This window comes from Salvelinus namaycush, chromosome 19, assembly GCF_016432855.1.
Source record: "Salvelinus namaycush isolate Seneca chromosome 19, SaNama_1.0, whole genome shotgun sequence".
In the NCBI taxonomy this organism is placed as follows: Eukaryota; Metazoa; Chordata; class Actinopteri; order Salmoniformes; family Salmonidae; genus Salvelinus; species Salvelinus namaycush.
The window spans coordinates 13,337,310-13,352,845 of record NC_052325.1 but is presented as its reverse complement, the minus strand read 5'-3'; the positions used below and the strand labels follow the sequence as shown (position 1 = coordinate 13,352,845).

The 15,536-nt window shown below is 43.8% G+C and overlaps 1 protein-coding gene across 4 annotated transcripts in view; it reads right to left on the bottom strand.

The window, feature by feature from the left end:
* Positions 1 to 14,219, bottom strand: part of LOC120064156 (B-cell CLL/lymphoma 9 protein-like) — a 34,322-nt gene extending 20,103 nt beyond the window's left edge. For 2 of the 4 annotated variants that reach the window (XR_005478573.1, XM_039014530.1), the window contains exons 1-4: positions 14,052 to 14,219; positions 12,214 to 12,394; positions 9,180 to 9,282; positions 8,227 to 8,299 (exon numbers count right to left, since the gene is read on the bottom strand). The gene's annotated coding sequence lies outside the window, so the exon portion shown is untranslated. Of the gene's footprint in view, positions 1 to 8,226; positions 8,300 to 9,179; positions 9,283 to 12,213; positions 12,395 to 13,872; positions 14,006 to 14,051 lie in introns of those variants that run through there. The other 2 variants (XM_039014531.1, XM_039014532.1) reach the window with 2 other exon arrangements.
* Positions 14,220 to 15,536: the final 1,317 nt, after the last annotated feature.

Sequence of the window (15,536 nt, the reverse complement as noted above, 5' to 3'; positions counted from 1 at the left end):
CAACACAATGTAACTCCAAGTCAATCACACTTCTGTGAAATCAAACTGTCCACTTAGGAAGCAACACTGATTGACAATAAATTTCACATGCTGTTGTGCAAATGGAATAGACAACAGGTGGAAATTATAGGCAATTAGCAAGACACCCCCAATAAAGGAGTGGTTCTGCAGGTGGTGACCACAGACCACTTCTCAGTTCCTATGCTTCCTGGCTGATGTTTTGGTCACTTTTGAATGCTGGCGGTGCTTTCACTCTAGTGGTAGCATGAGACGGAGTCTACAACCCACACAAGTGGCTCAGGTAGTGCAGCTCATCCAGGATGGCACATCAATGCGAGCTGTGGCAAGAAGGTTTGCTGTGTCTGTCAGCGTAGTGTCCAGAGCATGGAGGCGCTACCAGGAGACAGGCCAGTACATCAGGAGACGTGGAGGAGGCCATAGGAGGACAACAACCCAGCAGCAGGACCACTACCTCCGCCTTTGTGCAAGGAGGAGCACTGCCAGAGCCCTGCAAAATGACCTCCAGCAGGCCACAAATGTGCATGTGTCTGCTCAAACGGTCAGAAACAGACTCCATGAGGGTGGTATGAGGGCCCGACGTCCACAGGTGGGGGTTGTGCTTACAGCCCAACACCGTGCAGGACGTTTGGCATTTGCCAGAGAACACCAAGATTGGCAAATTCGCCACTGGCGCCCTGTGCTCTTCACAGATGAAAGCAGGTTCACACTGAGCACATGTGACAGACGTGACAGAGTCTGGAGACGCCGTGGAGAACGTTCTGCTGCCTGCAACATCCTCCAGCATGACCGGTTTGGCGGTGGGTCAGTCATGGTGTGGGGTGGCATTTCTTTGGGGGGGCCGCACAGCCCTCCATGTGCTCGCCAGAGGTAGCCTGACTGCCATTAGGTACCGAGATGAGATCCTCAGACCCCTTGTGAGACCATATGCTGGTGCGGTTGGCCCTGGGTTCCTCCTAATGCAAGACAATGCTAGACCTCATGTGGCTGGAGTGTGTCAGCAGTTCCTGCAAGAGGAAGGCATTGATGCTATGGACTGGCCCGCCCGTTCCCCAGACCTGAATCCAATTGAGCACATCTGGGACATCATGTCTCGCTCCATCCACCAACGCCACGTTGCACCACAGACTGTCCAGGAGTTGGCGGATGCTTTAGTCCAGGTCTGGGAGGAGATCCCTCAGGAGACCATCCGCCACCTCATCAGGAGCATGCCCAGGCATTGTAGGGAGGTCATACAGGCACGTGGAGGCCACATACACTACTGAGCCTCATTTTGACTTGTTTTAAGGACATTACATCAAAGTTGGATCAGCCTGTAGTGTGGTTTTCCACTTTAATTTTGAGTGTGACTCCAAATCCAGACCTCCATGGATTGATACATTTGAGTTCCATTGATAATTTTTGTGTGATTTTGTTGTCAGCACATTCAACTATGTAAAGAAAAAAGTATTTAATAACAATATTTCATTCATTCAGATCTAGGATGTGTTATTTTAGTGTTCCCTTTATTTTTTTGAGCAGTGTATATAAAACTGAGGATGGATCAACATTGTAGTTACTTCACAGTACTAACCTAAAATGACAAAGTGAAAAGAAGAAAGCCTGTACAGAATACAAATATTTCAAAACATGCATCCTGCTTGCAACGAGGCACTTAAGTAATACTGCAAAAATGCGGCAAAGAAATTAACTTTTTGTCCTGAATACAAAGCATTGTTTGGGGCAAATCCAAACCATCACGGAGTACCACTTCATATTTTCAAACATTGTGCTGTCTGCATCATGTTATGGGTATGCTTGTCATCGGCAATGACTAGATAGTTTTTGGGGATAAAAATAAACGGAATACAGCTATAAGCACAGGCAAAATCCTAGAGGAAACCCTGGTTCACTCTGTTTTCCAACAGACACTGGGAGACGAATTCACCTTTCAGCAGGACAAAAACAATAACTTAAAACACAAGGCTAAATCTACACTGGAGTCGCATACCAAGACGACATTGAATGTTCTCGAGTGGACTAGTTACAGTTTTGAAATCGGCTTGAAAATCTATGACAAGACTTAAAAATGTCTGTCTAGCAATGATCAACTTGACAGAGCTTGAAGAATTTTTTTAAGAATAATGGGCAAATATTGTCTACTGAACAAAAATATAAAATGCAACATGTAAAGTGTTGGTCCCATGTTTCATGCGCTGAAATAAAAGATCCCAGAAATGTTCCATATGCACAAAAAGTTTATTTCTCTCAAATGTTGTGCAATTTTTTTTTGTAACAAACCTGTTAGTGAGCATTTCTCCTTTGCCAAGATAATCCATCCACCTGACAGGTGTGGCATATCAAGATTATTAAACAGCATGATCATTACACAGGTGCACCTTGTGCTGGGGACAATAAAAGGCCACCCTAAAATGTGCAGTTTTGTCAAACACCACAATGCCACAGATGTCCCAAGTTGTGGGAGCGTGCAATCGACATGACTACAGGAAAGTCCACCAGAGTTGTTGCCAGATAACTTCAAGTTAATTTCTCTACCATATGCCGCCTCAACGTCATTTTAGAGAATTTGGTAGCACGTCCAACCGGCCTCACAACCACAGACCACGTGTAACCACGCCAGCCCAGGACCTCCACATCCGGCTTCTTCACCTGCGGAATGGTCTGAGACCAGCCACCGGGGACATCTGATATAACTGAGGAGTATTTATGTCTGTAATAAAGCACTTTAGTGGGGAAAAACTAAATGTGATTGGCCGGGCCTGGCTCCCCAGTGGGTGGGCCTATGGAATAAGTCAAGAGGTATGAATACTTTCTGAAGGCACTGTATACAGTGGCTTGCGAAAGTATTCACCCCCATTGGCAATTTTCCTATTTTGTTGCCTTACAACCTGGAATTAAGGGTTGCATCATTTGATTTACACAACATGCCTACCACTTTGAAGACGCATTTTTTTAAATTTATTGTGAAACAAACAAGAAATTAGACAAAAAAATATATAATACTTGAGCGTGCATAACTATTAACCCCCCAAAGCCAATAGTTTGTAGAGCCACCTTTTGCAGCAATTACAGCTACAAGTCTCTTGGGGGTTCTCTATAAGCTCAGCACATCTAGCCACTGGGATTTTTGCCCATTCTTCAAGGCAAAAATGCTCCAGCTCCTTCAAGTTGGATGGGTTCCGCTGGTGTACAGCAATCTTTAAGTCATACCACAGATTCTCAAATTGGATTGAGGTCTGGGCTTTGACTAGGCCATTCCAAGACATTTAAATCTTTCCCCTTAAACAACTCGAGTGTAGCTTTAGCAGTATGCTTAGGGTCATTGTCCTGCTGGAAGGTGAATCTCAGTCCCAGTTTCAAGGGGAAGATAAACAGGTTTCCCTCAAGAATTTCCCTGTATTTAGCGCCATCCATCATTCCTTCAATTCTGACCAGTTTCCCAGCCCCGCCGATGAAAAACATCCCCACAGCATGATTCTGCCACCACCATGCTTCATTGTGGGGATGGTGTTCTCGGGGTGATAAGAGGGGGTGGGTTTGTGCCAGACATAGCGTTTTCCTTGATGGCCAAAAAGCTCCATTTTAGTCTCATCTGACCAGAGTACCTTCTTCCATATGTTTGGGGAGTCTACCACATGCCTTTTGGCGAACACCAAACGTGTTTGCTTATTTTTTTCTTTAAGCAATGGCTTTTTTTCTGGCCACTCTTCCGTAAAGCCCAACTATGTGGAGTGTACGGCTTAAAGTGGTCCTATGGACAGATACTCCGATCTCCGCTGTGGAGATTTGCAGCTCCTTCAGGGTTATCTTTGGTCTCTTTGTTGCCTCTGATTAATGCCTTCCTTGCCTGGTCCGTGAGTTTTGGTGGGCGGCCTTCTCTTAGCAGGTTTGTTGTGGTGTCATATTCCGTCAAATAATGGATTTAATGGTGCAGACATTTTTTGGGATAACCCAACCCTTCTCCACAACTTTGTTCCTGACCTGTTCGGAGAGCTCCTTGGTCTTCATGGTGCCGCTTGCTTGGTGGTGCTGCAGACTCTGGGGCCTTTCAGAACAGGTGTGTGTATATGCATGTATGTATGTATGTATGTATGTATGTATGTATGTATGCATGTATGTATGTATGTATGTGTATATAGATCATGTGACACTTAAATAAAGTCCACCTGTGTGCAATCTAACTAATTATGTGACTTCTGAAGGTAATTGGTTGCACCAGATCTTATTTAGGGGCTTCATAGCAAAGGGGGTGAATACATATGCATGCACCACTTTCCCATTTTTTAGAATTTTTTTAAACAAGTTGTTTTTTTCATTTCACTTCACCAATTTGGACTGGTTTGTGTATGTCCATTACATGAAATCCAAATAAAAATCAATTTAAATTACAGGTTGTAATGCAACAAAATAGGAAAAACGTCAAGGGGGATAAATACTTTTGCAAGGCACTGTATGCTGAGGAAAACCTAGTGTATTTACAAAGAAATTAGTTCTGCCTGAGACTTAGAATAGCAAAACCACTCTGTCTTTCCTGTTGTAGCTAGATATACTCACATCAGTCTTAAACACACACACACACACACACAGCAGGAACTGTCAATCACCCTCTCCCTCCAATCACACACTAACGAGACGCTAATTGGGCCGCTTGCTGACATTCCTATCACACAGAACAAACACGCAGCACCCACCACCCAACACACACACAAGCAACCACTAAAGCCTTGTTCACACTGGCAGTTTGAAGTGACTCAAATAAAATAAAAATTGCATATCTGATTAGAATCTGTTATTCTTCCTGCCAAAAAGCACATGTAATCGGATATTTCAAGCCACAAATCTGATTATTGGCCATGAGGCTTGTGTCTAAACGGTCAAATCGGATTTATTTGTTTTTTAGACTGATATTTGGCATATTTTGTTGTGTTTATATTTTTGTTGAATATAAGCATGCCTACGTACATACAGAACAAAGATATAAACAACACATGTAAAGTGTTAGTCCTATGTTTCATGATCTGAAATAAAAGATCCCAGAAATATTTCATACACAAATAGCTTATTTCTCTCAAATGTAGTGACCAAAACATGCACAATAGGTGACATGTTTAGTGAGTATGCAGGCCATGGAAGAACTGGGACATTTTCAGCTTCCAGAAATTGTGCACAGATCCTTGCGAAAAGGAGCTGTGCAATATATTCTGAAACATGAGGTGATGGTGGCAGATGAATGGCACGACAATGGGCCTCAGGATCTCGTCACGGTATCTCTGTGCATTCAAATTGCCATCGATAAAATGCAATTGTGTCCGTAGTTTGTAGCTTATGACTGCCCAAACCATAACCCCACAGCAACATGGGGCACTTTGTTCACAACGTTGACATCAGCAAACCACTCGCCCACACGACGCCATCTGCCCGGTACAGTTGAAACTGGAATTAATCCGTGAAGACGACACTCCTCCACCATGCCAGAGGCCATTGAAGGTGAGCATTTGTCCACTGAAGTCGGTTACGACGTCGAACTGCAGTCGGATCAAGATCCTGGCGAGGACGACGAGCACGCAGATGAGCTTCCCTGAGAAGGTTTCTGGCAGTTTTGCAAAAAAATGTCATTTGTGCAAACCCACTGATTCATCAACTGTCTCGTCTCAGATGATCCCGCAGGTGAGGAAGCCGGATGTGGAGGTCCTGGGCGGGCGTGGTTACCTGTGGTCTGCGGTTGTGGTGCCGGTAGACGTACTGCAAAATTCTCTAAAACGAAATTGGAGGCAGCATATGGTAGAGAAATTAACATTAAATTATCTGGCAACAGCTCTGGTTGACATTCATGTAGTCAGCGTTTCAACTGCATGCTCCCTCAAAACTTGAGACATCTGTGGCATTGTGTTGTGTGACAAACTTTCACATCTTAGAGTGGCCTTTTATTGTCCCCAGCACAAGGAAGCACCTTTGTAATGAGCATGCTGTTTAATCAGCTTCTTGATATGCCACACCTGTCAGATGGATGGATTATCTTGGCAAAGGAGATATGCTCACAAACAGAGATGTAAACAAATTTGTGCCCAACTTTTGAGAGAAATAAGCTTTTTGTGCACACAGAAAATTTCTAGGATCTTTTATTTCAGCTCATGAAACATGGGACCAGCACCTTACAAGTTATGTTTTAGTATATAGAGATAGATATACAGTATATCTATATACACACACACAAAGAGCAGCCCCAGCAAAACAAACACGTATACGGTAATGGATAATCGGAGAGGTTCCTCTCCCTCTATTAAACTAGCTGATCAGTTAAACAACAAATGTGCTTCTTCGGTAAAGAGCCGCAGATATAAAGAGTGATTTCCACATTTAAAAAGAGGCAACTTAATTAAGTTTGGGTTTTGAAGTGCGGGTGTTTCTTTCGGTTTTTTTTTGGTTTTTTTACACGCCTTGCGCACAAACTACCTTTTCTTAGCCCCGCTGGCTGTAAAAGGCCTGCAGATGTTTCAGCCTCATTTATGCAAATCCAATATCGCAGCTCAGCCGCAACAGAGCAGTCGCGCTCTCTCTCCCTCTAAATCATTTTAAACACTATTTGTTTACACTCTCCCTTGCTTTTCTCTCCTCTGCAAGACCATGATTCACACACACACACACACACACACACACACACAGCTAAACCTGGATAACCACTGGAACGGCATTCTAGACACACCAGTCTTGCAAAATGAAAACATATTTACATGTAGCATGTGTCAACCTAGCCTGGATTTCATACAATGCAATAGCACCCCACACACTCCAATTTCAACTGTCAGTACACACACAAGACAATAAAGACAGAAAATACCTTTGACAGACAGAACACAGGCGATAGCAGAGGGAACATTCATCTGTACACTATGAAGCTCCCAGTTCATTTCACTGAGTGTTCTAGTCCTTCCAACCAACATGTCTGAGACAGGGGGATGCCTTTTTCTTCCTGCTCTGATTGGCTGACAGCTGACACCTGGGATCTCACCTGTTCAGGTGACTTCCTGTACCCGGTGCCAGACAGACAACACGCCCTGGAGATAACACACACGGAACGCACAGAATTCTTGGAACTCAGGGTAACGGCTAAATATAGCGCTGTGACGCCAAGGGAGAGGTTTGTCACATACAGGTAACTGTTAAAATAATGGAAACACTTGAGTAAACGAGGGATACAAAGTATATTGAAAGCCGGTTCTTCCACACAGGTGTGGTTCCTGGGTTAATTAAGCAAGTAACATCCCATCATGCTTAGAGTCAAGTATAAAAATGGTTAGTGCTATCAGGATCTTTGGGAAGTCCCTAACCTTAACCATTTCAATGGGGTAGGGGATGTCCCAAGGACCCCGGATAGCACGTACCGAATAAAAATGCTGGGTAGGCCATTATTTTAGCTACCAGGGATTTGCCCACATATAAATACAATGCCCCCCATCCACAGGGGAAAGGGTGGTCACTGAATGTTATCATGCTCATCAAACCAATGTAAACCATATGCCATGGCCGTCTCAGTCACCAGATCTCAACCCAATTGAACACTTTTGGGAGATTCTGAGACAACCATCAACAACGCACCAAATGATAGAATTTCTTGTGGATGAATGGTGTCACATCCCTCCAATAGAGTTTCAGACACTTGTAGAATCTATGCTGAGGTGCATTGAAGCTGTTCTGGCTGCTCGTGGTGGCCCAACACCCTATTAAGATCCTTAATGTTGGTGTTTCCTTTATTTTGGCAGTTACCTGTACATACACAAACACATTCATACGCACACACACAGTTATGAGTGAGCTCTTGTTCCTTGTGAATGTGAGCCATGTCAAATGTTTACAGTGAACTCTTCGACTGTTCCGCACACTTAACTCACACATTATCATCGGCTTTAGCACACACACACACACACACACACACACACACACACACACACACACACACACACACACACACACACACACACACACACACACACACACACACGTCTTTCTCTCTCTCTCCGTCTCTATCGCTTTACCCATCAATGTGCCTGTCTCTAACCATATTAAACTCAACAGATCTAGCTAGTAATGGCCTCTTATAAAGAAAGACTTGCTGTAGTGATGCACACCAGCATCCAGGGCCCTCACTCTCCTCCCCACTGTTACGCTGTAATGTCATGTTTAGGACATGACTATGATCACATCACTCACCATGTCCATCATTGTCATGATATAGATGTGGCCATCCCTGCACCGGGAAGAGAAACGTGTGTTACTCCAAAACCTGCAGGCAGAAGAGACAGAAAAGGTTACACGAGACACACAGCTGACTCACGACTGACACATCTGCTGTCTGAGCCTGGGCACGGTGCCATGTGTGTGTGTCAGCCAAGCGGGCAGCAGGACTGGCACTCAGCAGCTCTTCTGCTGCTCTGATCTCTGGCTCACACACTTCATCACACATTGTCCCTCTCTACCTCACTCACACCCATCTCTGTTTCTGTTTGAGGGTGTAATATAATTAGTAACATATGATAATACAAAGCACACACTAAGATACAGCAACTCACACACTATCACTTTCCTTAACACACACACACAGTTATATCCATCTCAAATACTGGTATACACACACACACACAAACAGCACAGAAGTTGATAACGGACTGAAGTATAATCCTTAACATTCTTTGTTTATTCATGGAGTAGGTACTATAGGTAGAGAGATATTGATTTGATATTTCCGACTGCAACTCCAGTGCTTTCAACACACTAGCTCCTGTCTCCTCCCCCCCTTTCCCCTCCCTCAGCCATGTTCTCCTTCCATCCCTCAGGTCGCTCCCACACTCGGCCACATTCCTCCATAGCTCATGCCGTGAGGACTCCCTGCGGCTCAAAGCATTGTGGGAAATCCCAACAGTCGAAGGGAGCCTTCGGAGGCCCTGTGCCCCACAGAGACAGACAGAGGGAACACACACTCCTCTCTACTCCCAAGGAACTGGGTAGGCCCAGCTAAACGTTGGCAACATTGAAATAGCGCAATGCAAATATTTAAAAATATTGCCATTTGATGTGCAAAAACAACAAAATAAAATGTGTTGGTGCATTACACACATATAAACATTCCAGTCTATCATGTAAACATTTATGATGGTTTGTCGTACAGCTGGATATGGTGATGTTAAATTTATGTGGTCCACTTCTATACTGTACACCTCCCCTCCACCCAATCCTTTTCTGGTGAGCAGCAGGAGCATGTAGTAATGCCTGAAAGAGAGACCATGTAATTGATTAGTGATCCTGGGGAATGGGAGGCGCATGGGGACAGAGAGCAGATTTAGCTGAGCTCAGAAACAGAACATGCAATGTGGCCTGTCTGGCTGGTGTCTCACACACATTACATACTGCACATACACGTCTCCAATAAGGTCCTACTGACCAAACGTATACAATAAATGGTGTAGAGGTCATATTTGTGCAAGTAATTATTATCTTTGATGATCACAAATTCACACACACAACCTTCTCTTCTCTAGGCCAACATTAGCACTGTGGAGAGAACATGAGTCAGGGTCTGTCCCTGAATTAACCCACTTTAACCTGGTGTTTCATTCCCATGGGATTTTTAAAATACTGGCAAAGACCTGCCCAATTAAATGCACAGGCAGACACAGAACTACACACACACACAGCATTCAGAAAGTATTCAGACCCCTTGACCTTTTCCCAAAGAAATATACGTTTCAGCCTCATTCTAAAACGTATTAAATTGTTTTTTTCCCCCTCACCAATCTACACAATACCCATAATGACAAAGCAAAAACAGGTTTTTAGAAATGTTTGCAAATGTATTATAAATAAAATACTGAAACATCACATTTACATAAGTATTCAGACCCTTTACTCAGCACTTTGTTGAAGCACCTTTGGCAGCGATTACATCCTCGAGTCTTCTTGGGTATGACGCTACAAGCTTGGCACACCTGTATTTGGGGAGTTTCTCCCATTCTTCTCTGCAGATCCTCTCAAGCTCTGTCAGGTTGGATGGGGAGCGTTGCTGCACAGCTACTTTCAGGTCTCTCCAGAGATGTTCGATGGAGTTCAAGTCCTGGCTCTGGCTGGGCCACTTAAGGACATTCAGAGACTTGTCTCGAAGTCTTGGGGTCGTTGTCCTGTTGGAAGGTGAACCTTCACCCCAGTCTGAGGTCCTGAGCACTCTGGAGCAGGTTTTGATCAAGGATCTCTCTGTACTTTGCTCCCTTCATCTTTCCCCTCGATCCTGACAAGTCTCCCAGTTCCTGCCACTGAATAACATCCCCAAAGCATGATGCTGCCACCACCATGCTTCACACCATAGGGATGGTGCCAGGTTCCTCCAGATGTGAAGCTTGGCATTATGGCCAAAGAGTTCAATCTTGGTTTCATCAGACCAGAGAATCTTGTTTCTCATGGTCTGTAAGTCCTTTGGCAAACTTCAAGCGGGCTGTCATTACCTTTTACTGAGGAGTGGCTTCCTTCTGGCCACTCTACCATAAAGGCCTGATTGGTGGAGTGCTGCAGAGATGGTTGTCCTTCTGGAAGGTTCTCCCATCTCCACAGAGGAACACTGGAGCTCTGTCAGAGTGACCATCGGGTTCTTGGTCACCTCCCTGACCAAGGCCCTTCTTCCCCCGATTGCTCCGTTTTGCCGGGCGGCCAGCTATAGGAAGTCTTGGTGGTTCCAAACTTCTTCCATTTAAGAATGATGGAGGCCACCATTTTCTTGGGGACCTTCAATGCTGCAGAAATGTTTTGGTACCCTTCCCCAGATCTGTGCCTTGACACAATCCTGTCTCGGAGTTCTACGGACAATTCTTTCAACCTCATGGCTTGGTTTTTGCTCTGACATGCACTGTCAACTGTGGGACCGTATATAGACAGGTGTGTGCCTTTCCAAATGATGTCCAATTAATTGAATTTACCACAGGTGGACACCAATCAAGTTGTAGAAATATCAAGGATGATCAATGGAAACAGGATGCACCTGAGCTCAATTTTGAGTCTCATAGCAAAGGGTCTGAATACTTATGTAAACAAGGTATCTTTTTTATTTTGAATACATTTGCAAAAATGTCTTTACCTGTTTTCGCTTTGTCTTTATGGGGTATTGTGTGTGTATAGTGATGAGGGGAAAAAATGTTTTAATCCATTTTAGAATAAGGCTGTAACGTAACAAAATGTGGAAAAAATCAAGGGGTATGAATACTTTCCGAATGCACTGAGAGAGAGAGAAGAGGGGAGGGAGAGAGAAGAGAGGGGAGAGAGAGAGAGGAGTGGAGGGAGAGAAGGGAGAGAGAGAAGAGAAAGAGACGGGTTGGCCTACAACGTCACAAAAATTATGCACATGGAAGTGGCTAGAAGCGTTGCTATGATTCTGAACGGTCAGATAGCTAGCAACAACGGCACGAGGCCTTGTGGTGACAAGAGGCCCTGTGGGGAATCGTACGTGGATTGTTTCAGCTCGTTGTTTCTTGTTATTGATACCATGTCTTGTTATGAGGTGTTTTGACAGATTTTAAAATATATCATGTAGATGTAAGCCCAAGGAAGAATTGCATTGTTATTGATTACTGCATTGTTGGGTTTAGCGCTTGCAAGAATTTCACTGTACTTATGTATGTGACATTAGAACTTGAAGACCCCAGGAAGACCTCATCTTTCAAGCTGAAGCACATGATGCTTCTCTCCCTCTCTCTAAACACACATTTCTCTCCTACTGTTTGACCCCAAAATGTTTACTTGAGAAGCCACGAAGTAAACAAAATAGGAAACATTAGGCCAATTCACTCAGGAGAAGAAAAAAAAAAATTTGTCCTTAATACATCCGTATCCATTTCATCATGTCGTCTTCCTTGCTGTCGTTTTTGGTTAAGATTAGATGACAGTGTGGATAGTTTTCTCAGGCAGAAAGCTTTGACCCTCCAGTGTTCTCAGTATGTACAGATCATAGATAGTGCTGCCAGCCCAAAACAATCCAGCCCAGAGTCATCCCTACTCACAGCCTGTCCAGCCCAGAGTCATCCCTACTCACAGGTAGCATGTGTGTGTGTGTGTGTGTGTGTGTGTGTGTGTGTGTGTGTGTGTGTGTGTGTGTGTGTGTGAGAGAGAGAGACAGACAGATACAGACAGACAGACAGACTATAGTGATTGATAGGTTACCTTGGTTGGTCCCCAGCCCCCTCAGCAGGGCCTCATATGGAAATACAGCCCGCGGGTCCTCAGAGCCACAACCTTTGAACCCTGACTCCTCCCACTCAGACAAAGACAGGCTGAAGGCAGGAGTTGATCCTTGCTCTGTCACTGGCAACACCCTCACAGGTCACTGCAGCCAAACACACACCTAAGAGAGACAAAGTTTTACTCAACATCCAATCATTTTGACTTGCAAAAATACTTGTAACACTGCCAGGAGCGATACAACAGCAGCAATTACTCAAATGTAAACTAGTTCAGCCCCTCTTCAGTAGAATACATTAGATCTAGGAACTAGTTATCCCTCTCTAGAACTAGCCTAGTTCAATGATTAAATCGTCTCCAGCCTTAGTCCTGGAGAGATACAGGGTGTTCAGAATTTTCTTCCAGACCAGAATTATTACAACTTCACAAATCAACTTATCAGCAATAGTGTATTAGTTGATTCAGATGTGTTAATGTTGGGCTGGAACAAAATAAGCACTATCCAGGGCCAGGGTTGGTGGGGAATACTGGATTAGTAGAGAAAAGACTTCAGTCCAGAAGGGACAGATTAGGGTTCAGGTGTGTGGACTCTAGCCAATCAATAATATGAATTGATCAATTACGTGCCTGGGAGAAACAAACCACAACCCTTGACACACAGTCATGCAATGCCACTTAATCATATATCTGGCCTTGGTTAGTTTAAATATCTGGCATCCTGAGTGACATCACTTGATTTCAAATGTCCCAATTGCAGAATAGACTATACAAGAGGCTACAACCAGATAGAGCAATGTAGAGCTGGCACTGTAGTATTGTGGTAAACTAGCTATACAGTTATAGCCATAAATACACCGTAAAAAAAATAATTGTAGGCCTAGTTTGCAAACGAGTGAAAAACTCCTGAAACAAACGAAATAAGTGACCCCATGAAATCTCAGCGTCTCACTGGCTAACGTTTGGCGTCCTCAGTATTTTAGGGCGCTCCAAACTCCAACTTTTTCCTCCTAAAATAAGTTGTTCCTGTTTCGCCCAAGAACTGGGGGAAGGGAATACTACAGCTCTCTCACACAGCCCCGGCCAGCGCAAACAAAGTCGGCCCCGAGAGGGGGGCTCTCACGGCTGTTGCCACTCGCCACAACCCTGCTTGTCCAAATCAGCGCCCACAGACAGACAATACTTAAAAAAGGGAAACATTTTAAGCTTTGTCTAATAGAAAAATATAGCCACTCCCACGACAAGCAGTGTTACATTTTCAACTTCAGTACAGTAACAATGTAGAATGTTATCGTCACCGAATTCACTTGATCTCAATACCACGTAGGATAGGTTCTCTGTGTGGATAGCCTAATAGGGTAGGCTACTAAGGATAGGCTAGGCTATACGTTTGTTAGGCCTATAGTGGACCTACAATAGCCTACGCCTTTTTCAAGCAAATATCAATTGTGTTGTATATTGCTTGCGCCGAATTGTATTGAAGAATGTGGCACATGCATGCTGCACCGTAGGCTATTTTCATTTTCGAGAGGCAAGATTGGTACTCCAGTAAAGCGTAAAAAAACATATTCCTCCGCGCGTAATATCATATCCTGTCAACGTTGTGTGGAATAATCCTCTATAATCACAATTTTAAAAAATCACCGTTGATGAGAAGAAACGATATTTTCTTGTCAGACCGGGTACGCTGGGTTTTGTGGCCATCCTTCGGGGACAGAGGTAGGTAGAGCGGATACTGGACTGAGATGTCCCCGGGAGGAGGACCCCCGTGTAGCCTTGCCAGGAGGTGAGCGGCCACAGCGACACTTTCCCCGAAAACTCACCTGGAATAACTCATCGGGTTTGCTTCGCTTAGTAGGCTACGTTCTATAGCCTAATTGTAGCGATGAAATAGCTACATTATTCGACCAACGTTATAAACAGAAATGTCTCCCCCCCCTTCGCCGTAGCTTCCAGCGGTCCTACTACATTATATCCATAACCAAGATTTCCTGCTGTCTCCCCCGCCCGTTCCAGCGTGTTGGTTTAGTCTGAATTCTATGTAGCAATTCTAGGTCAGGTCTATGTGCCAGTGAGAAAATGTAACTTTCGGAGAAGGGGACAAGAAATGCCGTCTCAAGACAGAATACGGGCAAGTAGGCTTTTGAAAATTAGAATATTCAACTGGTTTGACGTGAAACCCATTAAACTGTGTGTACGTGGGCTACACAGATATTATACCATTACCTGCACAATAAAACACACAGCATTCACCGCAGACTGTATGTAGCCTTTTGAGTCTATCCTCATTAAGAATCTACTTCAACCAAACTCCCTTGTCTCCCCTCTTTCTCCTCCTTTTCTGCAATGTCTTTTCATTTGAATCCTACACTAGGTTGAATCCTACTCACAGAATCCTACACACAGTTCAATGTGTCTACATTTTGTAGAAACATTGATTCAATTATTAACGTGTCAAAAAGTCTGACACAGAGAGGGAAGGTGATATTAAGAAAAGAGTGACTTATAAAATATGCCTATACCAAAAGAGTGACTTCTAGGATATGCATATATGAAAAGAGTGACTTATAAGATATGTTTATACCAAAAGAGTGACTTATAAGATATGTTTATACCAAAAGAGTGAAGAAGAAGATAAGTGTACATTTCTCCATAATACATGGCCTGCACACAGACACACACACACACACACCAACAAGATGTCATAGTTTCCCTTCTAAATGTTACATTTTATGGATGAATGACACACACATACACTCAACTGTGCACAAACACACCAATTGATTCAAACCCCAGTTGTTATAATTAAACATTTGGATTATATTTTAAATGTACTGTATCTTGATTAAATATTGAAGAGCACCACTCTCAGATTGCTTGTGCTTAATGTTTCTCTTCTCCTATGAGGCCCCTGACAGCCCCCTGCCCCCTCTCTTTCTTAGTGTGTGTGTGTGGGTTCTGATGGACCAGATGATGATTGTTGTGCAGAAAAGTGAGGTAATAATACTTGCATTTTTTACCCATGAGGCTATGGCAGAGATTATTCCTGAATGACTATCTCCACTTAATTATCATCCTGTGTGTGCATAACATAGTACTTGTCACATGCAAGACAAACCCTTTTCACATAATACCATTGCAATAACATTGCATCAACCTAACCACATCCACCAAACCATTCAACAGCCGTTGTACTGTGAGAGTGACAGGGGAGAGTTGTCCTAATACCCATTATTCTCTACCAGCAATCTGACAGACAGAGAGCGAGAAGAAAATCCCACAATATAAAAAGTGGGACAATGCTTTTG